The sequence below is a fragment of the Ascidia mentula genome, chromosome 3 (genome assembly GCF_947561715.1).
Source record: "Ascidia mentula chromosome 3, kaAscMent1.1, whole genome shotgun sequence".
In the NCBI taxonomy this organism is placed as follows: Eukaryota; Metazoa; Chordata; class Ascidiacea; order Phlebobranchia; family Ascidiidae; genus Ascidia; species Ascidia mentula.
The window spans coordinates 9,727,554-9,749,616 of NC_138568.1; the positions used below are offsets into that span (position 1 = coordinate 9,727,554).

Here is a 22,063-nt window from a genome sequence, read left to right on the forward strand (position 1 = left end):
CTTTCCTTGGCGTGTGCATACAGACGACACACACGCACTCATGGGATGCACCGCTGTTTCGTGCAATTGTTTTGCGAATGATTAACAGATGGTTATTCCCACATGTGTGGGAATGTGGGCCGTGCCTGGAGGTAGTGCAATACCAGGACAACCCGTGGGCAGGTCGAAGCAAGCTCCGGCACCGTGCCCCCTGTCCAAAAATCAGGTTAATACAAAGACATGCAAGCGAATCGCTTGCGTCCCAGGTATTAAACTGAGAAGAACAGATACTACACTTGATCTTAGCTCTAAAGAGCCGAGAAGCGATGCCGCAACATCCACTGAGTCCGCAACGTCCGGAAGAGTCCGTCTCGCATTTGCTGCCAAATTTTATTCCGGTGAAAAATGAAAAAAAAAAAAAAATTTCCTGGTTTTTTTCCTACCGTTTTTGGCAGGCCATTCAAATTAGTTTGTTCACCACATGACGTCACAAACGGACCCATGACCCACCTCCCAACCCCCGACACGACTCCTCCTGACCGTAACAGGCGAATCCCCCCCGTAGAAACTTCGTTTCTACCTTACGTTTTGCTCTACATCAGAGGATTAGTAAAAGACGGGGATAGCGCGAACGCAGTCCCCACTAGCAGAAATTGTACGGCCGAGTTACCCACATTTGGGGTAATCGCAAGGGTCAGCTAAGCCTAAGTGCAATGGCTAAGCCTCGCCCTGGGCCCACCGCCGGCCTGATCACGGTGAAGGCCCCCGTCAGGTAAGTATGCTTTGCACAGCTTCTTGAGAGGTAGCATTTTTGTCGTCCGTCCTTGTGTTTGCCGCATTGTGCATTTCACGGCTTGTTTTATCTGGTCTCCGACAAGCACAACAACCAAATGTGCCGTTAAATTAATTGCTCTCCCGTCCTCCCTCTCTACCTCTCTTTCCTTGGCGTGTGCATACAGACGACACACACGCACTCATGGGATGCACCGCTGTTTCGTGCAATTGTTTTGCGAATGATTAACAGATGGTTATTCCCACATGTGTGGGAATGTGGGCCGTGCCTGGAGGTAGTGCAATACCAGGACAACCCGTGGGCAGGTCGAAGCAAGCTCCGGCACCGTGCCCCCTGTCCAAAAATCAGGTTAATACAAAGACATGCAAGCGAATCGCTTGCGTCCCAGGTATTAAACTGAGAAGAACAGACTTTGACTCTACACCTCGTTTATTGAAAGTTTTACACAAGTGCGAAAAAATTCAACATTGCGGAGGCATCGCCGTATTCTGAAATCGCGTTGCACGCACGGCCTCCACCGCCCCAGGGCGGTGGGTGATATAATATCCAGGTTTGTTCGGTTTAGAGCCGAGAAGCGATGCCGCAACATCCACTGAGTCCGCAACGTCCGGAAGAGTCCGTCTCGCATTTGCTGCCAAATTTTATTCCGGTGAAAAATGAAAAAAAAAAACAAATTTCCTGGTTTTTTTCCTACCGTTTTTGGCAGGCCATTCAAATTAGTTTGTTCACCACATGACGTCACAAACGGACCCATGACCCACCTCCCAACCCCCGACACGACTCCTCCTGACCGTAACAGGCGAATCCCCCCCGTAGAAACTTCGTTTCTACCTTACGTTTTGCTCTACATCAGAGGATTAGTAAAAGACGGGGATAGCGCGAACGCAGTCCCCACTAGCAGAAATTGTACGGCCGAGTTACCCACATTTGGGGTAATCGCAAGGGTCAGCTAAGCCTAAGTGCAATGGCTAAGCCTCGCCCTGGGCCCACCGCCGGCCTGATCACGGTGAAGGCCCCCGTCAGGTAAGTATGCTTTGCACAGCTTCTTGAGAGGTAGCATTTTTGTCGTCCGTCCTTGTGTTTGCCGCATTGTGCATTTCACGGCTTGTTTTATCTGGTCTCCGACAAGCACAACAACCAAATGTGCCGTTAAATTAATTGCTCTCCCGTCCTCCCTCTCTACCTCTCTTTCCTTGGCGTGTGCATACAGACGACACACACGCACTCATGGGATGCACCGCTGTTTCGTGCAATTGTTTTGCGAATGATTAACAGATGGTTATTCCCACATGTGTGGGAATGTGGGCCGTGCCTGGAGGTAGTGCAATACCAGGACAACCCGTGGGCAGGTCGAAGCAAGCTCCGGCACCGTGCCCCCTGTCCAAAAATCAGGTTAATACAAAGACATGCAAGCGAATCGCTTGCGTCCCAGGTATTAAACTGAGAAGAACAGATACTACACTTGATCTTAGCTCTAAAGAGCCGAGAAGCGATGCCGCAACATCCACTGAGTCCGCAACGTCCGGAAGAGTCCGTCTCGCATTTGCTGCCAAATTTTATTCCGGTGAAAAATGAAAAAAAAAAAAAAATTTCCTGGTTTTTTTCCTACCGTTTTTGGCAGGCCATTCAAATTAGTTTGTTCACCACATGACGTCACAAACGGACCCATGACCCACCTCCCAACCCCCGACACGACTCCTCCTGACCGTAACAGGCGAATCCCCCCCGTAGAAACTTCGTTTCTACCTTACGTTTTGCTCTACATCAGAGGATTAGTAAAAGACGGGGATAGCGCGAACGCAGTCCCCACTAGCAGAAATTGTACGGCCGAGTTACCCACATTTGGGGTAATCGCAAGGGTCAGCTAAGCCTAAGTGCAATGGCTAAGCCTCGCCCTGGGCCCACCGCCGGCCTGATCACGGTGAAGGCCCCCGTCAGGTAAGTATGCTTTGCACAGCTTCTTGAGAGGTAGCATTTTTGTCGTCCGTCCTTGTGTTTGCCGCATTGTGCATTTCACGGCTTGTTTTATCTGGTCTCCGACAAGCACAACAACCAAATGTGCCGTTAAATTAATTGCTCTCCCGTCCTCCCTCTCTACCTCTCTTTCCTTGGCGTGTGCATACAGACGACACACACGCACTCATGGGATGCACCGCTGTTTCGTGCAATTGTTTTGCGAATGATTAACAGATGGTTATTCCCACATGTGTGGGAATGTGGGCCGTGCCTGGAGGTAGTGCAATACCAGGACAACCCGTGGGCAGGTCGAAGCAAGCTCCGGCACCGTGCCCCCTGTCCAAAAATCAGGTTAATACAAAGACATGCAAGCGAATCGCTTGCGTCCCAGGTATTAAACTGAGAAGAACAGATACTACACTTGATCTTAGCTCTAAAGAGCCGAGAAGCGATGCCGCAACATCCACTGAGTCCGCAACGTCCGGAAGAGTCCGTCTCGCATTTGCTGCCAAATTTTATTCCGGTGAAAAATGAAAAAAAAAAAAAAATTTCCTGGTTTTTTTCCTACCGTTTTTGGCAGGCCATTCAAATTAGTTTGTTCACCACATGACGTCACAAACGGACCCATGACCCACCTCCCAACCCCCGACACGACTCCTCCTGACCGTAACAGGCGAATCCCCCCCGTAGAAACTTCGTTTCTACCTTACGTTTTGCTCTACATCAGAGGATTAGTAAAAGACGGGGATAGCGCGAACGCAGTCCCCACTAGCAGAAATTGTACGGCCGAGTTACCCACATTTGGGGTAATCGCAAGGGTCAGCTAAGCCTAAGTGCAATGGCTAAGCCTCGCCCTGGGCCCACCGCCGGCCTGATCACGGTGAAGGCCCCCGTCAGGTAAGTATGCTTTGCACAGCTTCTTGAGAGGTAGCATTTTTGTCGTCCGTCCTTGTGTTTGCCGCATTGTGCATTTCACGGCTTGTTTTATCTGGTCTCCGACAAGCACAACAACCAAATGTGCCGTTAAATTAATTGCTCTCCCGTCCTCCCTCTCTACCTCTCTTTCCTTGGCGTGTGCATACAGACGACACACACGCACTCATGGGATGCACCGCTGTTTCGTGCAATTGTTTTGCGAATGATTAACAGATGGTTATTCCCACATGTGTGGGAATGTGGGCCGTGCCTGGAGGTAGTGCAATACCAGGACAACCCGTGGGCAGGTCGAAGCAAGCTCCGGCACCGTGCCCCCTGTCCAAAAATCAGGTTAATACAAAGACATGCAAGCGAATCGCTTGCGTCCCAGGTATTAAACTGAGAAGAACAGATACTACACTTGATCTTAGCTCTAAAGAGCCGAGAAGCGATGCCGCAACATCCACTGAGTCCGCAACGTCCGGAAGAGTCCGTCTCGCATTTGCTGCCAAATTTTATTCCGGTGAAAAATGAAAAAAAAAAAAAAATTTCCTGGTTTTTTTCCTACCGTTTTTGGCAGGCCATTCAAATTAGTTTGTTCACCACATGACGTCACAAACGGACCCATGACCCACCTCCCAACCCCCGACACGACTCCTCCTGACCGTAACAGGCGAATCCCCCCCGTAGAAACTTCGTTTCTACCTTACGTTTTGCTCTACATCAGAGGATTAGTAAAAGACGGGGATAGCGCGAACGCAGTCCCCACTAGCAGAAATTGTACGGCCGAGTTACCCACATTTGGGGTAATCGCAAGGGTCAGCTAAGCCTAAGTGCAATGGCTAAGCCTCGCCCTGGGCCCACCGCCGGCCTGATCACGGTGAAGGCCCCCGTCAGGTAAGTATGCTTTGCACAGCTTCTTGAGAGGTAGCATTTTTGTCGTCCGTCCTTGTGTTTGCCGCATTGTGCATTTCACGGCTTGTTTTATCTGGTCTCCGACAAGCACAACAACCAAATGTGCCGTTAAATTAATTGCTCTCCCGTCCTCCCTCTCTACCTCTCTTTCCTTGGCGTGTGCATACAGACGACACACACGCACTCATGGGATGCACCGCTGTTTCGTGCAATTGTTTTGCGAATGATTAACAGATGGTTATTCCCACATGTGTGGGAATGTGGGCCGTGCCTGGAGGTAGTGCAATACCAGGACAACCCGTGGGCAGGTCGAAGCAAGCTCCGGCACCGTGCCCCCTGTCCAAAAATCAGGTTAATACAAAGACATGCAAGCGAATCGCTTGCGTCCCAGGTATTAAACTGAGAAGAACAGATACTACACTTGATCTTAGCTCTAAAGAGCCGAGAAGCGATGCCGCAACATCCACTGAGTCCGCAACGTCCGGAAGAGTCCGTCTCGCATTTGCTGCCAAATTTTATTCCGGTGAAAAATGAAAAAAAAAAAAAAATTTCCTGGTTTTTTTCCTACCGTTTTTGGCAGGCCATTCAAATTAGTTTGTTCACCACATGACGTCACAAACGGACCCATGACCCACCTCCCAACCCCCGACACGACTCCTCCTGACCGTAACAGGCGAATCCCCCCCGTAGAAACTTCGTTTCTACCTTACGTTTTGCTCTACATCAGAGGATTAGTAAAAGACGGGGATAGCGCGAACGCAGTCCCCACTAGCAGAAATTGTACGGCCGAGTTACCCACATTTGGGGTAATCGCAAGGGTCAGCTAAGCCTAAGTGCAATGGCTAAGCCTCGCCCTGGGCCCACCGCCGGCCTGATCACGGTGAAGGCCCCCGTCAGGTAAGTATGCTTTGCACAGCTTCTTGAGAGGTAGCATTTTTGTCGTCCGTCCTTGTGTTTGCCGCATTGTGCATTTCACGGCTTGTTTTATCTGGTCTCCGACAAGCACAACAACCAAATGTGCCGTTAAATTAATTGCTCTCCCGTCCTCCCTCTCTACCTCTCTTTCCTTGGCGTGTGCATACAGACGACACACACGCACTCATGGGATGCACCGCTGTTTCGTGCAATTGTTTTGCGAATGATTAACAGATGGTTATTCCCACATGTGTGGGAATGTGGGCCGTGCCTGGAGGTAGTGCAATACCAGGACAACCCGTGGGCAGGTCGAAGCAAGCTCCGGCACCGTGCCCCCTGTCCAAAAATCAGGTTAATACAAAGACATGCAAGCGAATCGCTTGCGTCCCAGGTATTAAACTGAGAAGAACAGATACTACACTTGATCTTAGCTCTAAAGAGCCGAGAAGCGATGCCGCAACATCCACTGAGTCCGCAACGTCCGGAAGAGTCCGTCTCGCATTTGCTGCCAAATTTTATTCCGGTGAAAAATGAAAAAAAAAAAAAAATTTCCTGGTTTTTTTCCTACCGTTTTTGGCAGGCCATTCAAATTAGTTTGTTCACCACATGACGTCACAAACGGACCCATGACCCACCTCCCAACCCCCGACACGACTCCTCCTGACCGTAACAGGCGAATCCCCCCCGTAGAAACTTCGTTTCTACCTTACGTTTTGCTCTACATCAGAGGATTAGTAAAAGACGGGGATAGCGCGAACGCAGTCCCCACTAGCAGAAATTGTACGGCCGAGTTACCCACATTTGGGGTAATCGCAAGGGTCAGCTAAGCCTAAGTGCAATGGCTAAGCCTCGCCCTGGGCCCACCGCCGGCCTGATCACGGTGAAGGCCCCCGTCAGGTAAGTATGCTTTGCACAGCTTCTTGAGAGGTAGCATTTTTGTCGTCCGTCCTTGTGTTTGCCGCATTGTGCATTTCACGGCTTGTTTTATCTGGTCTCCGACAAGCACAACAACCAAATGTGCCGTTAAATTAATTGCTCTCCCGTCCTCCCTCTCTACCTCTCTTTCCTTGGCGTGTGCATACAGACGACACACACGCACTCATGGGATGCACCGCTGTTTCGTGCAATTGTTTTGCGAATGATTAACAGATGGTTATTCCCACATGTGTGGGAATGTGGGCCGTGCCTGGAGGTAGTGCAATACCAGGACAACCCGTGGGCAGGTCGAAGCAAGCTCCGGCACCGTGCCCCCTGTCCAAAAATCAGGTTAATACAAAGACATGCAAGCGAATCGCTTGCGTCCCAGGTATTAAACTGAGAAGAACAGATACTACACTTGATCTTAGCTCTAAAGAGCCGAGAAGCGATGCCGCAACATCCACTGAGTCCGCAACGTCCGGAAGAGTCCGTCTCGCATTTGCTGCCAAATTTTATTCCGGTGAAAAATGAAAAAAAAAAAAAAATTTCCTGGTTTTTTTCCTACCGTTTTTGGCAGGCCATTCAAATTAGTTTGTTCACCACATGACGTCACAAACGGACCCATGACCCACCTCCCAACCCCCGACACGACTCCTCCTGACCGTAACAGGCGAATCCCCCCCGTAGAAACTTCGTTTCTACCTTACGTTTTGCTCTACATCAGAGGATTAGTAAAAGACGGGGATAGCGCGAACGCAGTCCCCACTAGCAGAAATTGTACGGCCGAGTTACCCACATTTGGGGTAATCGCAAGGGTCAGCTAAGCCTAAGTGCAATGGCTAAGCCTCGCCCTGGGCCCACCGCCGGCCTGATCACGGTGAAGGCCCCCGTCAGGTAAGTATGCTTTGCACAGCTTCTTGAGAGGTAGCATTTTTGTCGTCCGTCCTTGTGTTTGCCGCATTGTGCATTTCACGGCTTGTTTTATCTGGTCTCCGACAAGCACAACAACCAAATGTGCCGTTAAATTAATTGCTCTCCCGTCCTCCCTCTCTACCTCTCTTTCCTTGGCGTGTGCATACAGACGACACACACGCACTCATGGGATGCACCGCTGTTTCGTGCAATTGTTTTGCGAATGATTAACAGATGGTTATTCCCACATGTGTGGGAATGTGGGCCGTGCCTGGAGGTAGTGCAATACCAGGACAACCCGTGGGCAGGTCGAAGCAAGCTCCGGCACCGTGCCCCCTGTCCAAAAATCAGGTTAATACAAAGACATGCAAGCGAATCGCTTGCGTCCCAGGTATTAAACTGAGAAGAACAGATACTACACTTGATCTTAGCTCTAAAGAGCCGAGAAGCGATGCCGCAACATCCACTGAGTCCGCAACGTCCGGAAGAGTCCGTCTCGCATTTGCTGCCAAATTTTATTCCGGTGAAAAATGAAAAAAAAAAAAAAATTTCCTGGTTTTTTTCCTACCGTTTTTGGCAGGCCATTCAAATTAGTTTGTTCACCACATGACGTCACAAACGGACCCATGACCCACCTCCCAACCCCCGACACGACTCCTCCTGACCGTAACAGGCGAATCCCCCCCGTAGAAACTTCGTTTCTACCTTACGTTTTGCTCTACATCAGAGGATTAGTAAAAGACGGGGATAGCGCGAACGCAGTCCCCACTAGCAGAAATTGTACGGCCGAGTTACCCACATTTGGGGTAATCGCAAGGGTCAGCTAAGCCTAAGTGCAATGGCTAAGCCTCGCCCTGGGCCCACCGCCGGCCTGATCACGGTGAAGGCCCCCGTCAGGTAAGTATGCTTTGCACAGCTTCTTGAGAGGTAGCATTTTTGTCGTCCGTCCTTGTGTTTGCCGCATTGTGCATTTCACGGCTTGTTTTATCTGGTCTCCGACAAGCACAACAACCAAATGTGCCGTTAAATTAATTGCTCTCCCGTCCTCCCTCTCTACCTCTCTTTCCTTGGCGTGTGCATACAGACGACACACACGCACTCATGGGATGCACCGCTGTTTCGTGCAATTGTTTTGCGAATGATTAACAGATGGTTATTCCCACATGTGTGGGAATGTGGGCCGTGCCTGGAGGTAGTGCAATACCAGGACAACCCGTGGGCAGGTCGAAGCAAGCTCCGGCACCGTGCCCCCTGTCCAAAAATCAGGTTAATACAAAGACATGCAAGCGAATCGCTTGCGTCCCAGGTATTAAACTGAGAAGAACAGATACTACACTTGATCTTAGCTCTAAAGAGCCGAGAAGCGATGCCGCAACATCCACTGAGTCCGCAACGTCCGGAAGAGTCCGTCTCGCATTTGCTGCCAAATTTTATTCCGGTGAAAAATGAAAAAAAAAAAAAAATTTCCTGGTTTTTTTCCTACCGTTTTTGGCAGGCCATTCAAATTAGTTTGTTCACCACATGACGTCACAAACGGACCCATGACCCACCTCCCAACCCCCGACACGACTCCTCCTGACCGTAACAGGCGAATCCCCCCCGTAGAAACTTCGTTTCTACCTTACGTTTTGCTCTACATCAGAGGATTAGTAAAAGACGGGGATAGCGCGAACGCAGTCCCCACTAGCAGAAATTGTACGGCCGAGTTACCCACATTTGGGGTAATCGCAAGGGTCAGCTAAGCCTAAGTGCAATGGCTAAGCCTCGCCCTGGGCCCACCGCCGGCCTGATCACGGTGAAGGCCCCCGTCAGGTAAGTATGCTTTGCACAGCTTCTTGAGAGGTAGCATTTTTGTCGTCCGTCCTTGTGTTTGCCGCATTGTGCATTTCACGGCTTGTTTTATCTGGTCTCCGACAAGCACAACAACCAAATGTGCCGTTAAATTAATTGCTCTCCCGTCCTCCCTCTCTACCTCTCTTTCCTTGGCGTGTGCATACAGACGACACACACGCACTCATGGGATGCACCGCTGTTTCGTGCAATTGTTTTGCGAATGATTAACAGATGGTTATTCCCACATGTGTGGGAATGTGGGCCGTGCCTGGAGGTAGTGCAATACCAGGACAACCCGTGGGCAGGTCGAAGCAAGCTCCGGCACCGTGCCCCCTGTCCAAAAATCAGGTTAATACAAAGACATGCAAGCGAATCGCTTGCGTCCCAGGTATTAAACTGAGAAGAACAGATACTACACTTGATCTTAGCTCTAAAGAGCCGAGAAGCGATGCCGCAACATCCACTGAGTCCGCAACGTCCGGAAGAGTCCGTCTCGCATTTGCTGCCAAATTTTATTCCGGTGAAAAATGAAAAAAAAAAAAAAATTTCCTGGTTTTTTTCCTACCGTTTTTGGCAGGCCATTCAAATTAGTTTGTTCACCACATGACGTCACAAACGGACCCATGACCCACCTCCCAACCCCCGACACGACTCCTCCTGACCGTAACAGGCGAATCCCCCCCGTAGAAACTTCGTTTCTACCTTACGTTTTGCTCTACATCAGAGGATTAGTAAAAGACGGGGATAGCGCGAACGCAGTCCCCACTAGCAGAAATTGTACGGCCGAGTTACCCACATTTGGGGTAATCGCAAGGGTCAGCTAAGCCTAAGTGCAATGGCTAAGCCTCGCCCTGGGCCCACCGCCGGCCTGATCACGGTGAAGGCCCCCGTCAGGTAAGTATGCTTTGCACAGCTTCTTGAGAGGTAGCATTTTTGTCGTCCGTCCTTGTGTTTGCCGCATTGTGCATTTCACGGCTTGTTTTATCTGGTCTCCGACAAGCACAACAACCAAATGTGCCGTTAAATTAATTGCTCTCCCGTCCTCCCTCTCTACCTCTCTTTCCTTGGCGTGTGCATACAGACGACGCACACGCACTCATGGGATGCACCGCTGTTTCGTGCAATTGTTTTGCGAATGATTAACAGATGGTTATTCCCACATGTGTGGGAATGTGGGCCGTGCCTGGAGGTAGTGCAATACCAGGACAACCCGTGGGCAGGTCGAAGCAAGCTCCGGCACCGTGCCCCCTGTCCAAAAATCAGGTTAATACAAAGACATGCAAGCGAATCGCTTGCGTCCCAGGTATTAAACTGAGAAGAACAGATACTACACTTGATCTTAGCTCTAAAGAGCCGAGAAGCGATGCCGCAACATCCACTGAGTCCGCAACGTCCGGAAGAGTCCGTCTCGCATTTGCTGCCAAATTTTATTCCGGTGAAAAATGAAAAAAAAAAAAAAATTTCCTGGTTTTTTTCCTACCGTTTTTGGCAGGCCATTCAAATTAGTTTGTTCACCACATGACGTCACAAACGGACCCATGACCCACCTCCCAACCCCCGACACGACTCCTCCTGACCGTAACAGGCGAATCCCCCCCGTAGAAACTTCGTTTCTACCTTACGTTTTGCTCTACATCAGAGGATTAGTAAAAGACGGGGATAGCGCGAACGCAGTCCCCACTAGCAGAAATTGTACGGCCGAGTTACCCACATTTGGGGTAATCGCAAGGGTCAGCTAAGCCTAAGTGCAATGGCTAAGCCTCGCCCTGGGCCCACCGCCGGCCTGATCACGGTGAAGGCCCCCGTCAGGTAAGTATGCTTTGCACAGCTTCTTGAGAGGTAGCATTTTTGTCGTCCGTCCTTGTGTTTGCCGCATTGTGCATTTCACGGCTTGTTTTATCTGGTCTCCGACAAGCACAACAACCAAATGTGCCGTTAAATTAATTGCTCTCCCGTCCTCCCTCTCTACCTCTCTTTCCTTGGCGTGTGCATACAGACGACACACACGCACTCATGGGATGCACCGCTGTTTCGTGCAATTGTTTTGCGAATGATTAACAGATGGTTATTCCCACATGTGTGGGAATGTGGGCCGTGCCTGGAGGTAGTGCAATACCAGGACAACCCGTGGGCAGGTCGAAGCAAGCTCCGGCACCGTGCCCCCTGTCCAAAAATCAGGTTAATACAAAGACATGCAAGCGAATCGCTTGCGTCCCAGGTATTAAACTGAGAAGAACAGATACTACACTTGATCTTAGCTCTAAAGAGCCGAGAAGCGATGCCGCAACATCCACTGAGTCCGCAACGTCCGGAAGAGTCCGTCTCGCATTTGCTGCCAAATTTTATTCCGGTGAAAAATGAAAAAAAAAAAAAAATTTCCTGGTTTTTTTCCTACCGTTTTTGGCAGGCCATTCAAATTAGTTTGTTCACCACATGACGTCACAAACGGACCCATGACCCACCTCCCAACCCCCGACACGACTCCTCCTGACCGTAACAGGCGAATCCCCCCCGTAGAAACTTCGTTTCTACCTTACGTTTTGCTCTACATCAGAGGATTAGTAAAAGACGGGGATAGCGCGAACGCAGTCCCCACTAGCAGAAATTGTACGGCCGAGTTACCCACATTTGGGGTAATCGCAAGGGTCAGCTAAGCCTAAGTGCAATGGCTAAGCCTCGCCCTGGGCCCACCGCCGGCCTGATCACGGTGAAGGCCCCCGTCAGGTAAGTATGCTTTGCACAGCTTCTTGAGAGGTAGCATTTTTGTCGTCCGTCCTTGTGTTTGCCGCATTGTGCATTTCACGGCTTGTTTTATCTGGTCTCCGACAAGCACAACAACCAAATGTGCCGTTAAATTAATTGCTCTCCCGTCCTCCCTCTCTACCTCTCTTTCCTTGGCGTGTGCATACAGACGACACACACGCACTCATGGGATGCACCGCTGTTTCGTGCAATTGTTTTGCGAATGATTAACAGATGGTTATTCCCACATGTGTGGGAATGTGGGCCGTGCCTGGAGGTAGTGCAATACCAGGACAACCCGTGGGCAGGTCGAAGCAAGCTCCGGCACCGTGCCCCCTGTCCAAAAATCAGGTTAATACAAAGACATGCAAGCGAATCGCTTGCGTCCCAGGTATTAAACTGAGAAGAACAGATACTACACTTGATCTTAGCTCTAAAGAGCCGAGAAGCGATGCCGCAACATCCACTGAGTCCGCAACGTCCGGAAGAGTCCGTCTCGCATTTGCTGCCAAATTTTATTCCGGTGAAAAATGAAAAAAAAAAAAAAATTTCCTGGTTTTTTTCCTACCGTTTTTGGCAGGCCATTCAAATTAGTTTGTTCACCACATGACGTCACAAACGGACCCATGACCCACCTCCCAACCCCCGACACGACTCCTCCTGACCGTAACAGGCGAATCCCCCCCGTAGAAACTTCGTTTCTACCTTACGTTTTGCTCTACATCAGAGGATTAGTAAAAGACGGGGATAGCGCGAACGCAGTCCCCACTAGCAGAAATTGTACGGCCGAGTTACCCACATTTGGGGTAATCGCAAGGGTCAGCTAAGCCTAAGTGCAATGGCTAAGCCTCGCCCTGGGCCCACCGCCGGCCTGATCACGGTGAAGGCCCCCGTCAGGTAAGTATGCTTTGCACAGCTTCTTGAGAGGTAGCATTTTTGTCGTCCGTCCTTGTGTTTGCCGCATTGTGCATTTCACGGCTTGTTTTATCTGGTCTCCGACAAGCACAACAACCAAATGTGCCGTTAAATTAATTGCTCTCCCGTCCTCCCTCTCTACCTCTCTTTCCTTGGCGTGTGCATACAGACGACACACACGCACTCATGGGATGCACCGCTGTTTCGTGCAATTGTTTTGCGAATGATTAACAGATGGTTATTCCCACATGTGTGGGAATGTGGGCCGTGCCTGGAGGTAGTGCAATACCAGGACAACCCGTGGGCAGGTCGAAGCAAGCTCCGGCACCGTGCCCCCTGTCCAAAAATCAGGTTAATACAAAGACATGCAAGCGAATCGCTTGCGTCCCAGGTATTAAACTGAGAAGAACAGATACTACACTTGATCTTAGCTCTAAAGAGCCGAGAAGCGATGCCGCAACATCCACTGAGTCCGCAACGTCCGGAAGAGTCCGTCTCGCATTTGCTGCCAAATTTTATTCCGGTGAAAAATGAAAAAAAAAAAAAAATTTCCTGGTTTTTTTCCTACCGTTTTTGGCAGGCCATTCAAATTAGTTTGTTCACCACATGACGTCACAAACGGACCCATGACCCACCTCCCAACCCCCGACACGACTCCTCCTGACCGTAACAGGCGAATCCCCCCCGTAGAAACTTCGTTTCTACCTTACGTTTTGCTCTACATCAGAGGATTAGTAAAAGACGGGGATAGCGCGAACGCAGTCCCCACTAGCAGAAATTGTACGGCCGAGTTACCCACATTTGGGGTAATCGCAAGGGTCAGCTAAGCCTAAGTGCAATGGCTAAGCCTCGCCCTGGGCCCACCGCCGGCCTGATCACGGTGAAGGCCCCCGTCAGGTAAGTATGCTTTGCACAGCTTCTTGAGAGGTAGCATTTTTGTCGTCCGTCCTTGTGTTTGCCGCATTGTGCATTTCACGGCTTGTTTTATCTGGTCTCCGACAAGCACAACAACCAAATGTGCCGTTAAATTAATTGCTCTCCCGTCCTCCCTCTCTACCTCTCTTTCCTTGGCGTGTGCATACAGACGACACACACGCACTCATGGGATGCACCGCTGTTTCGTGCAATTGTTTTGCGAATGATTAACAGATGGTTATTCCCACATGTGTGGGAATGTGGGCCGTGCCTGGAGGTAGTGCAATACCAGGACAACCCGTGGGCAGGTCGAAGCAAGCTCCGGCACCGTGCCCCCTGTCCAAAAATCAGGTTAATACAAAGACATGCAAGCGAATCGCTTGCGTCCCAGGTATTAAACTGAGAAGAACAGATACTACACTTGATCTTAGCTCTAAAGAGCCGAGAAGCGATGCCGCAACATCCACTGAGTCCGCAACGTCCGGAAGAGTCCGTCTCGCATTTGCTGCCAAATTTTATTCCGGTGAAAAATGAAAAAAAAAAAAAAATTTCCTGGTTTTTTTCCTACCGTTTTTGGCAGGCCATTCAAATTAGTTTGTTCACCACATGACGTCACAAACGGACCCATGACCCACCTCCCAACCCCCGACACGACTCCTCCTGACCGTAACAGGCGAATCCCCCCCGTAGAAACTTCGTTTCTACCTTACGTTTTGCTCTACATCAGAGGATTAGTAAAAGACGGGGATAGCGCGAACGCAGTCCCCACTAGCAGAAATTGTACGGCCGAGTTACCCACATTTGGGGTAATCGCAAGGGTCAGCTAAGCCTAAGTGCAATGGCTAAGCCTCGCCCTGGGCCCACCGCCGGCCTGATCACGGTGAAGGCCCCCGTCAGGTAAGTATGCTTTGCACAGCTTCTTGAGAGGTAGCATTTTTGTCGTCCGTCCTTGTGTTTGCCGCATTGTGCATTTCACGGCTTGTTTTATCTGGTCTCCGACAAGCACAACAACCAAATGTGCCGTTAAATTAATTGCTCTCCCGTCCTCCCTCTCTACCTCTCTTTCCTTGGCGTGTGCATACAGACGACACACACGCACTCATGGGATGCACCGCTGTTTCGTGCAATTGTTTTGCGAATGATTAACAGAATGGTTATTCCCACATGTGTGGGAATGTGGGCCGTGCCTGGAGGTAGTGCAATACCAGGACAACCCGTGGGCAGGTCGAAGCAAGCTCCGGCACCGTGCCCCCTGTCCAAAAATCAGGTTAATACAAAGACATGCAAGCGAATCGCTTGCGTCCCAGGTATTAAACTGAGAAGAACAGATACTACACTTGATCTTAGCTCTAAAGAGCCGAGAAGCGATGCCGCAACATCCACTGAGTCCGCAACGTCCGGAAGAGTCCGTCTCGCATTTGCTGCCAAATTTTATTCCGGTGAAAAATGAAAAAAAAAAAAAAATTTCCTGGTTTTTTTCCTACCGTTTTTGGCAGGCCATTCAAATTAGTTTGTTCACCACATGACGTCACAAACGGACCCATGACCCACCTCCCAACCCCCGACACGACTCCTCCTGACCGTAACAGGCGAATCCCCCCCGTAGAAACTTCGTTTCTACCTTACGTTTTGCTCTACATCAGAGGATTAGTAAAAGACGGGGATAGCGCGAACGCAGTCCCCACTAGCAGAAATTGTACGGCCGAGTTACCCACATTTGGGGTAATCGCAAGGGTCAGCTAAGCCTAAGTGCAATGGCTAAGCCTCGCCCTGGGCCCACCGCCGGCCTGATCACGGTGAAGGCCCCCGTCAGGTAAGTATGCTTTGCACAGCTTCTTGAGAGGTAGCATTTTTGTCGTCCGTCCTTGTGTTTGCCGCATTGTGCATTTCACGGCTTGTTTTATCTGGTCTCCGACAAGCACAACAACCAAATGTGCCGTTAAATTAATTGCTCTCCCGTCCTCCCTCTCTACCTCTCTTTCCTTGGCGTGTGCATACAGACGACACACACGCACTCATGGGATGCACCGCTGTTTCGTGCAATTGTTTTGCGAATGATTAACAGATGGTTATTCCCACATGTGTGGGAATGTGGGCCGTGCCTGGAGGTAGTGCAATACCAGGACAACCCGTGGGCAGGTCGAAGCAAGCTCCGGCACCGTGCCCCCTGTCCAAAAATCAGGTTAATACAAAGACATGCAAGCGAATCGCTTGCGTCCCAGGTATTAAACTGAGAAGAACAGATACTACACTTGATCTTAGCTCTAAAGAGCCGAGAAGCGATGCCGCAACATCCACTGAGTCCGCAACGTCCGGAAGAGTCCGTCTCGCATTTGCTGCCAAATTTTATTCCGGTGAAAAATGAAAAAAAAAAAAAAATTTCCTGGTTTTTTTCCTACCGTTTTTGGCAGGCCATTCAAATTAGTTTGTTCACCACATGACGTCACAAACGGACCCATGACCCACCTCCCAACCCCCGACACGACTCCTCCTGACCGTAACAGGCGAATCCCCCCCGTAGAAACTTCGTTTCTACCTTACGTTTTGCTCTACATCAGAGGATTAGTAAAAGACGGGGATAGCGCGAACGCAGTCCCCACTAGCAGAAATTGTACGGCCGAGTTACCCACATTTGGGGTAATCGCAAGGGTCAGCTAAGCCTAAGTGCAATGGCTAAGCCTCGCCCTGGGCCCACCGCCGGCCTGATCACGGTGAAGGCCCCCGTCAGGTAAGTATGCTTTGCACAGCTTCTTGAGAGGTAGCATTTTTGTCGTCCGTCCTTGTGTTTGCCGCATTGTGCATTTCACGGCTTGTTTTATCTGGTCTCCGACAAGCACAACAACCAAATGTGCCGTTAAATTAATTGCTCTCCCGTCCTCCCTCTCTACCTCTCTTTCCTTGGCGTGTGCATACAGACGACACACACGCACTCATGGGATGCACCGCTGTTTCGTGCAATTGTTTTGCGAATGATTAACAGATGGTTATTCCCACATGTGTGGGAATGTGGGCCGTGCCTGGAGGTAGTGCAATACCAGGACAACCCGTGGGCAGGTCGAAGCAAGCTCCGGCACCGTGCCCCCTGTCCAAAAATCAGGTTAATACAAAGACATGCAAGCGAATCGCTTGCGTCCCAGGTATTAAACTGAGAAGAACAGATACTACACTTGATAGACTGCAGTCGATAGCACTGGGGCTGTAAAATGGAAGGAAAACCCATTCCGACAAAGAGCCAGCAATGTGGGTACCATTTTATGATATATTTTGGGTTGTAATTTATTAATATTGAAATTAATTTTTCATTATTGAAAAAACTTTTATTACTCCCAGTTTTCCTTTAACATGGAAACAATGTTTGTTTGATGACGCACACACTGTGTATTGTGATGCAGGTCTACGCAGGTTTATTCCCTATGGTGTTCTTCTTGAAATTTATTTTTTATCTGGGGGAATAATCTTTTTGTATATAATTGATGATAATAAATTGGCTAATTAAGCTAATGGGTTTGTTAGATGTGCATTGAATTTCTTTTAACTTATAAATTCACGGAATTATCGTTATTTGACCCGAGCAAACACACAGAAGCAAGAACTTTGTTTTGTCAAGTCTGGGTCTGCCAATTGCAACATGTATTTCTCTACCAACATGTCGACAGGAATATCGAAAGTTGTCGAACGTTGGAAGACACACTGGCCACGTAACGGGGGCATCGACGCAAACCAGATTATGACGCCACAATCGCTTTTAAATGTGCGTGGAGTGCGCTGTAGTCTGAATCGCGTCAACTGAACCGTGAATGTTTTCAAGAATATAATGTGGGTTGGAGCCAGATTTCAGTTATGGTGTAGCGTGGAAGCATTAAATACTCTAATGTGGGTTGGGCCTAGATTTCAATTATGGTGTAGCATAATAGCTTTATACTCTGTGGGTTAGTTAGTGTATGTGACTGGAACTATTATATTATATTTTGTTTTGCTTGGCTTACTTTGCACAACCATCAGAATAAAGCATCTTGCCAATGTGTTTAGATCCATTAACATAATTTAGGTCATTCTATTTTGACTATGTTGGTTTCAACAAAAGACCACCATTTAAGGGTATGACATCTGGAGCGACAAGTCAAACAGAAGACACAATTCAAAAAGGTTTATTATGATTTTATTTCTAAAAAAAAACATTTTAAATGCTAGTATACTTGTATTTCAGCTGAACATCTACAATGCTTCTATTGGAATATTACATCTGTGGAAATAAAGTATATATAATTTGAAGAAAGTAAGAATTACTGTTAAGTCTTTAAAGTTCATTTTGTGTGATCCTTTCTACTCCTGATACTATGGATATGGTAGTGTCTGTCGTCATATTACAAAATATTTTCACTTTGTTTCTTGTTTACGTCGAAAGATTGACGGAAAATTAGTCATTAAGTTTGGGAAATTTGTCAGATCAAAAGTCAAATATACAATCATTAGTCTGAGTACGAAAACGTTGTCTGATAAGAAGGCGTAATTACACTAAATTTACGGGAAATTTGAGATGAAAACGTTTCAAAAATTAAACTGCCAATCCCTAAATAACCGTCGGACCTTTGAATTGGACGTATTCAGCCTTAACCCCTAATCAGAGCCAATATTCGGATATGGATATTTCCGGTGCGATCTCCTCAAAAAATTCTCCTGGTTATCTTAATGTTTGACCATAAACCAACTCGGCTGCGCATGCATCTATATCTGGCTTATATACGCTTCTCTCAAACCCAAAAGTACAAGTCCCAAGTTCGCATGCCAATTATTTGGTTGATTGGGTGCCTTTAGAGCAGATTTTAAATACTTATGTTGGTTCTCAATGTATCCGTTGCTGGCGGGCTTGTAAGCCGTAGTTTGCTGAAGTTTAATGCCAAATTGAATACAAAAAAATTTTTTTTTACGCGTCCGAAGTAAACTGGCTACCACGATCGGTTGAGACGCGCAACGGCGCATGAAATCTGGCCACTCAATGCACGAAGAAAGCGTTCATGCATGTTTCGGCGGTGATATTAGGTAATGGTATTGCTTCAAACCAACAAGTAAACCTGCAACAACATGTTGATAAACACGAATATCCATCACATAACGGTAACAGCCCTACAAGATCAAGGTTGACATCTTGAAATCTACCTGTGGGTTCAATATATTTGCCAAAGGTGCTCTTACATGCCGTCTAACTTTGCAACGCTTGCTTTCCAAACAAGTTTGGCTCCATTCATTTACGTTTAAGACCGTGCCAAACAAAACGACTAGAACGTCTCGTTGCTTTCACTCCAGGATGAGATAATCCGTGAAGCGTGTTAAAAGCACGTTTCCGCAATGCAAGCGGTACAATAGGTCTAAAACTTCCTGTAGGTCAGCTGTAGCTTGCTGTTTGGGACTTGCCTCTCTGTTAATTCCAACGAACTATACAATTCTTGTACAGTTTCCTAAATATCGCTATTCTGCTGTTGTTGTGCTAAATCATTTAACGAAAGCATGTTGCCAGCTAGTGAAATTGCATAATAATGCTTAATAACGAAAGCATTATAAATAATCTCAACTCGTGAAAGGCCATCAGAAACTACATTTTGAAAACCACTCATAAATTCTACATCGCTTGTATACTGAGCAATATAATCCATGTGACGCTGTTGCCTGGGCGTAAAATTACTCGTTTTGGAGCGGAAAGCCTTAACCAAGGGTAAATGGTCTGAAACAACATTAAAATTCCTTCCCTGTAGTATATCTTTAAAAAGCTTTACCGCCAAATAAATTCCTAGCAACTCTCTATCAAATGTGCTATAACTTTTTTGTGCCTTATTAGAGCCTTGGAGAAAAATGCCAAGGCTCTCCCATACGCCTTTATTGTTCTGATTCAATGACGCGCCTACAGCAAAGTTGCTTGCATCGCAAACCAACGAGAACTTGCCATTGATCTGAGGATAATGAAGAAGGACCTGATCACTGAAATTCTTTTTTATGTCTGCCAAAGGCTTCCATGTAGTGTAGTGTTTCTGGCGATGTAGTATTTCTGGCGATAACCTTTTTAGACATGACACCGGTCTTCCTGCAGTTACTATATGGTGCATTACATTATGCTTTGCAGGTCGATCACATGAAATAGGTTGCGTTATCTCGGGAAAGTGTTTCAAAATGCTTTGATAACGATCAAGTTCTAACTCGACGTAATCCTTGTGTGCGGTACCTTCCACGGTAACGACATTCGTGTTACGAAATATAGGCTTGGCGGTTTGCGTGTCAGAATTACATTCAGTTGCAGTTAAAAAAGGGTTGGCGGGTTTGTCATCTACTGCCTTTACGCTGCGCAGCAAGCGTTTGCGGTTTATATCAACCAGCAGCTTAAAATTATTCAAAAAGTCGGCGCCTATAATACAAGAGTCTACGTCACAAACAAGAAAGGTCCACGTAAAACGACCAACACTAAAGTTAAGGGACATTTTTATTTCCCCATAAGATTGAAATTCGTTACCCAGCGCGCACTTCATTTTTACAGGTAAAAAAAATTCACACGCTAAGTTGCGGGGTATAAAAAAACTTAAACTACTGCCAGAATCTACAAGAAAATTAAGTTGTGATTCCTATGAAAGTGCTAGAATGTTTTTCGCCCCTGACATTGTTCACCCTTAATGAGAGGGACGCTGCCCGTTTTTTGGATGAATAAAAGAACAGGGCGGAATACAACTATATGCATCCGAACCATACCTGTTGTGATAATAACACAAGTCGGAAGGTGGCGCGGTCGTTGGAAGTCCCGTCCTCCATTAAAGTTGGTTTGCCTCGGGCGTGGTCGAACAGTAAAATCTCGGCGCTGTGGTGGTCGAAAATTGTTGTTGCGTGCGGCAAAGCTTCCGGACCTATAATAACCGCCATTTTGCCCTCTTGGTGCCTGAAATCGGGGAGTTGCGGAAGATACAGTTTAAGTCGATTTTAACGCCTGTAACTCTTCGGTCATTTCCCTTAGACGCCTCTCCATATTATCATTTATTACCATTTGAGTGCTGGCAAAAATGTTTTTGGAATCCGAGACGTTATGTGGAACATGCTGTTTATTAACCACTTGTTGCGACAGAAACTTACCTGGTTCGCTAATCAACATTATGTGATCAGCTTTTTCAGCCAATAAATCAACTGACAAACCATAGTCAGGTGCCAATGTTATTCTGATATGGGCAGGAAGTCTGTCATAAAACAACTTTTTTAATATTTTTTCCGCATCTTGACTTAAATCTGGGTAATTACCCAAGAGAACTTTCATGAGATTTAAAAGTACACTTAGACGCTTATTTTTCAGCGCAAGATCTTGAAATAATCCATGTACTTCAGTTATGGGGTTACTATCAAATGCCTTTAAAAGCGCTTGTTTTAAATCACCATAAGAGCGACGACCAACCTTACCGAAATAACATGACCAACCCGTTGATTTGATGGTTCTGAAAAATACCTTCAACGGTCGCTAACCACAACTTTACAGCATTCTGCCGCATTGAGGGTAATTTTACTTTCGCTGCCATAGGTGTAACAGGTGCAGTTCGGCCAGAGGAAAAATGCGGTGCGGACACACCTGGATAACAAGGCGTTGAAAACGGTACCTGATCCCGAGGCAGAAACATAGATGCGGCGCGGCACTGCTTGTAGTGTATAATCCGCAACTGAACAAATCGTTACCTTGCAAATCATCAACATTATCGCTGTTACTCGAACTCGTGTCTGTCTCAGTAGCTGCGTGAGATATAGCATCGAAATTACCTGGTGTGATCAACGGGTCCGACTTTCCAACCCCTTTGAATTTAATCGCACTTTTTAAAAATTGCGGAATTACACTAAAAGCCTTGTGCGTAAAAAAATGTTAAGTCAGAAGGTTAAAATGCCCATTCAAATATCACGTCTAAGGGTGTCAACAATTTATGTATGACCGAATCACACAAGTCCTGACGAAGACGTCAAAACGTCTACACAAAATATTAACATTGCCGTATATCTGACTCCTGATAAAAACCCAAAGTCAATCTGTCTGTTTGATACATAAATAACAATCGCACGAGTATTACAATAAAACGTTACAAACCACTCATGCTAAAGTCTATGTCTGTTTGAAACCCCGAGTTGAATTATAGACTGTTAGAAAAACCATACTCGAATGCCTAATGGAATGACTTAATTACTGACTTAATAACCCTGAATGGCTCTATATGACTCTATGTGACTCTTTTATTACTCTAAATTACTCTATTTTTTCCCAAAGATGTGTGGCCTTATATAATACATGTATACAGGGTCATGCGGTGACATTGCGACATAAAGTTGACTTCGATAAGGGCCCAAGTC

At 47.6% G+C, this 22,063-nt stretch overlaps 37 non-coding genes and 1 pseudogene across 37 annotated transcripts; all 38 read right to left on the reverse strand.

The window, feature by feature from the left end:
* Positions 1-109: 109 nt before the first annotated feature.
* LOC145896455 (U2 spliceosomal RNA) lies at positions 110-307 on the reverse strand. The gene has a single exon (XR_014401904.1). It is a non-coding gene; the product is annotated as a U2 spliceosomal RNA (small nuclear RNA).
* Positions 308-595: 288 nt separating this feature from the next.
* LOC145896661 (U1 spliceosomal RNA) lies at positions 596-759 on the reverse strand. The gene has a single exon (XR_014402097.1). It is a non-coding gene; the product is annotated as a U1 spliceosomal RNA (small nuclear RNA).
* A 265-nt stretch (positions 760-1,024) lies between these two features.
* Positions 1,025-1,215, reverse strand: LOC145896479 (U2 spliceosomal RNA). Its single transcript, XR_014401926.1, has one exon. It is a non-coding gene; the product is annotated as a U2 spliceosomal RNA (small nuclear RNA).
* Positions 1,216-1,639: 424 nt separating this feature from the next.
* LOC145896672 (U1 spliceosomal RNA) lies at positions 1,640-1,803 on the reverse strand. The gene has a single exon (XR_014402108.1). It is a non-coding gene; the product is annotated as a U1 spliceosomal RNA (small nuclear RNA).
* A 265-nt stretch (positions 1,804-2,068) lies between these two features.
* On the reverse strand, positions 2,069-2,266 carry LOC145896456 (U2 spliceosomal RNA). The gene has a single exon (XR_014401905.1). It is a non-coding gene; the product is annotated as a U2 spliceosomal RNA (small nuclear RNA).
* A 288-nt stretch (positions 2,267-2,554) lies between these two features.
* LOC145896683 (U1 spliceosomal RNA) lies at positions 2,555-2,718 on the reverse strand. The gene has a single exon (XR_014402119.1). It is a non-coding gene; the product is annotated as a U1 spliceosomal RNA (small nuclear RNA).
* A 265-nt stretch (positions 2,719-2,983) lies between these two features.
* Positions 2,984-3,181, reverse strand: LOC145896458 (U2 spliceosomal RNA). The gene has a single exon (XR_014401906.1). It is a non-coding gene; the product is annotated as a U2 spliceosomal RNA (small nuclear RNA).
* A 288-nt stretch (positions 3,182-3,469) lies between these two features.
* Positions 3,470-3,633, reverse strand: LOC145896695 (U1 spliceosomal RNA). The gene has a single exon (XR_014402130.1). It is a non-coding gene; the product is annotated as a U1 spliceosomal RNA (small nuclear RNA).
* A 265-nt stretch (positions 3,634-3,898) lies between these two features.
* LOC145896459 (U2 spliceosomal RNA) lies at positions 3,899-4,096 on the reverse strand. The gene has a single exon (XR_014401907.1). It is a non-coding gene; the product is annotated as a U2 spliceosomal RNA (small nuclear RNA).
* A 288-nt stretch (positions 4,097-4,384) lies between these two features.
* LOC145896707 (U1 spliceosomal RNA) lies at positions 4,385-4,548 on the reverse strand. Its single transcript, XR_014402141.1, has one exon. It is a non-coding gene; the product is annotated as a U1 spliceosomal RNA (small nuclear RNA).
* A 265-nt stretch (positions 4,549-4,813) lies between these two features.
* LOC145896460 (U2 spliceosomal RNA) lies at positions 4,814-5,011 on the reverse strand. The gene has a single exon (XR_014401908.1). It is a non-coding gene; the product is annotated as a U2 spliceosomal RNA (small nuclear RNA).
* A 288-nt stretch (positions 5,012-5,299) lies between these two features.
* Positions 5,300-5,463, reverse strand: LOC145896719 (U1 spliceosomal RNA). Its single transcript, XR_014402152.1, has one exon. It is a non-coding gene; the product is annotated as a U1 spliceosomal RNA (small nuclear RNA).
* A 265-nt stretch (positions 5,464-5,728) lies between these two features.
* Positions 5,729-5,926, reverse strand: LOC145896462 (U2 spliceosomal RNA). Its single transcript, XR_014401910.1, has one exon. It is a non-coding gene; the product is annotated as a U2 spliceosomal RNA (small nuclear RNA).
* A 288-nt stretch (positions 5,927-6,214) lies between these two features.
* LOC145896730 (U1 spliceosomal RNA) lies at positions 6,215-6,378 on the reverse strand. Its single transcript, XR_014402163.1, has one exon. It is a non-coding gene; the product is annotated as a U1 spliceosomal RNA (small nuclear RNA).
* Positions 6,379-6,643: 265 nt separating this feature from the next.
* Positions 6,644-6,841, reverse strand: LOC145896463 (U2 spliceosomal RNA). The gene has a single exon (XR_014401911.1). It is a non-coding gene; the product is annotated as a U2 spliceosomal RNA (small nuclear RNA).
* A 288-nt stretch (positions 6,842-7,129) lies between these two features.
* LOC145896742 (U1 spliceosomal RNA) lies at positions 7,130-7,293 on the reverse strand. The gene has a single exon (XR_014402174.1). It is a non-coding gene; the product is annotated as a U1 spliceosomal RNA (small nuclear RNA).
* A 265-nt stretch (positions 7,294-7,558) lies between these two features.
* On the reverse strand, positions 7,559-7,756 carry LOC145896464 (U2 spliceosomal RNA). Its single transcript, XR_014401912.1, has one exon. It is a non-coding gene; the product is annotated as a U2 spliceosomal RNA (small nuclear RNA).
* A 288-nt stretch (positions 7,757-8,044) lies between these two features.
* On the reverse strand, positions 8,045-8,208 carry LOC145896755 (U1 spliceosomal RNA). The gene has a single exon (XR_014402185.1). It is a non-coding gene; the product is annotated as a U1 spliceosomal RNA (small nuclear RNA).
* A 265-nt stretch (positions 8,209-8,473) lies between these two features.
* Positions 8,474-8,671, reverse strand: LOC145896465 (U2 spliceosomal RNA). The gene has a single exon (XR_014401913.1). It is a non-coding gene; the product is annotated as a U2 spliceosomal RNA (small nuclear RNA).
* A 288-nt stretch (positions 8,672-8,959) lies between these two features.
* LOC145896767 (U1 spliceosomal RNA) lies at positions 8,960-9,123 on the reverse strand. Its single transcript, XR_014402196.1, has one exon. It is a non-coding gene; the product is annotated as a U1 spliceosomal RNA (small nuclear RNA).
* Positions 9,124-9,388: 265 nt separating this feature from the next.
* On the reverse strand, positions 9,389-9,586 carry LOC145896466 (U2 spliceosomal RNA). Its single transcript, XR_014401914.1, has one exon. It is a non-coding gene; the product is annotated as a U2 spliceosomal RNA (small nuclear RNA).
* A 288-nt stretch (positions 9,587-9,874) lies between these two features.
* LOC145896779 (U1 spliceosomal RNA) lies at positions 9,875-10,038 on the reverse strand. Its single transcript, XR_014402208.1, has one exon. It is a non-coding gene; the product is annotated as a U1 spliceosomal RNA (small nuclear RNA).
* Positions 10,039-10,303: 265 nt separating this feature from the next.
* Positions 10,304-10,501, reverse strand: LOC145896467 (U2 spliceosomal RNA). The gene has a single exon (XR_014401915.1). It is a non-coding gene; the product is annotated as a U2 spliceosomal RNA (small nuclear RNA).
* A 288-nt stretch (positions 10,502-10,789) lies between these two features.
* LOC145896790 (U1 spliceosomal RNA) lies at positions 10,790-10,953 on the reverse strand. The gene has a single exon (XR_014402219.1). It is a non-coding gene; the product is annotated as a U1 spliceosomal RNA (small nuclear RNA).
* Positions 10,954-11,218: 265 nt separating this feature from the next.
* LOC145896468 (U2 spliceosomal RNA) lies at positions 11,219-11,416 on the reverse strand. Its single transcript, XR_014401916.1, has one exon. It is a non-coding gene; the product is annotated as a U2 spliceosomal RNA (small nuclear RNA).
* A 288-nt stretch (positions 11,417-11,704) lies between these two features.
* Positions 11,705-11,868, reverse strand: LOC145896802 (U1 spliceosomal RNA). Its single transcript, XR_014402230.1, has one exon. It is a non-coding gene; the product is annotated as a U1 spliceosomal RNA (small nuclear RNA).
* Positions 11,869-12,133: 265 nt separating this feature from the next.
* LOC145896469 (U2 spliceosomal RNA) lies at positions 12,134-12,331 on the reverse strand. The gene has a single exon (XR_014401917.1). It is a non-coding gene; the product is annotated as a U2 spliceosomal RNA (small nuclear RNA).
* Positions 12,332-12,619: 288 nt separating this feature from the next.
* On the reverse strand, positions 12,620-12,783 carry LOC145896814 (U1 spliceosomal RNA). The gene has a single exon (XR_014402242.1). It is a non-coding gene; the product is annotated as a U1 spliceosomal RNA (small nuclear RNA).
* Positions 12,784-13,048: 265 nt separating this feature from the next.
* Positions 13,049-13,246, reverse strand: LOC145896470 (U2 spliceosomal RNA). The gene has a single exon (XR_014401918.1). It is a non-coding gene; the product is annotated as a U2 spliceosomal RNA (small nuclear RNA).
* A 288-nt stretch (positions 13,247-13,534) lies between these two features.
* LOC145896825 (U1 spliceosomal RNA) lies at positions 13,535-13,698 on the reverse strand. The gene has a single exon (XR_014402253.1). It is a non-coding gene; the product is annotated as a U1 spliceosomal RNA (small nuclear RNA).
* Positions 13,699-13,963: 265 nt separating this feature from the next.
* Positions 13,964-14,161, reverse strand: LOC145896471 (U2 spliceosomal RNA). Its single transcript, XR_014401919.1, has one exon. It is a non-coding gene; the product is annotated as a U2 spliceosomal RNA (small nuclear RNA).
* A 288-nt stretch (positions 14,162-14,449) lies between these two features.
* On the reverse strand, positions 14,450-14,613 carry LOC145896837 (U1 spliceosomal RNA). The gene has a single exon (XR_014402264.1). It is a non-coding gene; the product is annotated as a U1 spliceosomal RNA (small nuclear RNA).
* A 266-nt stretch (positions 14,614-14,879) lies between these two features.
* On the reverse strand, positions 14,880-15,077 carry LOC145896474 (U2 spliceosomal RNA). Its single transcript, XR_014401921.1, has one exon. It is a non-coding gene; the product is annotated as a U2 spliceosomal RNA (small nuclear RNA).
* A 288-nt stretch (positions 15,078-15,365) lies between these two features.
* Positions 15,366-15,529, reverse strand: LOC145896849 (U1 spliceosomal RNA). The gene has a single exon (XR_014402275.1). It is a non-coding gene; the product is annotated as a U1 spliceosomal RNA (small nuclear RNA).
* Positions 15,530-15,794: 265 nt separating this feature from the next.
* Positions 15,795-15,992, reverse strand: LOC145896475 (U2 spliceosomal RNA). The gene has a single exon (XR_014401922.1). It is a non-coding gene; the product is annotated as a U2 spliceosomal RNA (small nuclear RNA).
* Positions 15,993-16,280: 288 nt separating this feature from the next.
* Positions 16,281-16,444, reverse strand: LOC145896861 (U1 spliceosomal RNA). The gene has a single exon (XR_014402286.1). It is a non-coding gene; the product is annotated as a U1 spliceosomal RNA (small nuclear RNA).
* A 265-nt stretch (positions 16,445-16,709) lies between these two features.
* On the reverse strand, positions 16,710-16,900 carry LOC145896477 (U2 spliceosomal RNA). Its single transcript, XR_014401924.1, has one exon. It is a non-coding gene; the product is annotated as a U2 spliceosomal RNA (small nuclear RNA).
* Positions 16,901-20,361: 3,461 nt separating this feature from the next.
* LOC145895544 (uncharacterized) lies at positions 20,362-21,249 on the reverse strand (annotated as a pseudogene).
* Between the last annotated feature and the right edge of the window lie 814 nt (positions 21,250-22,063).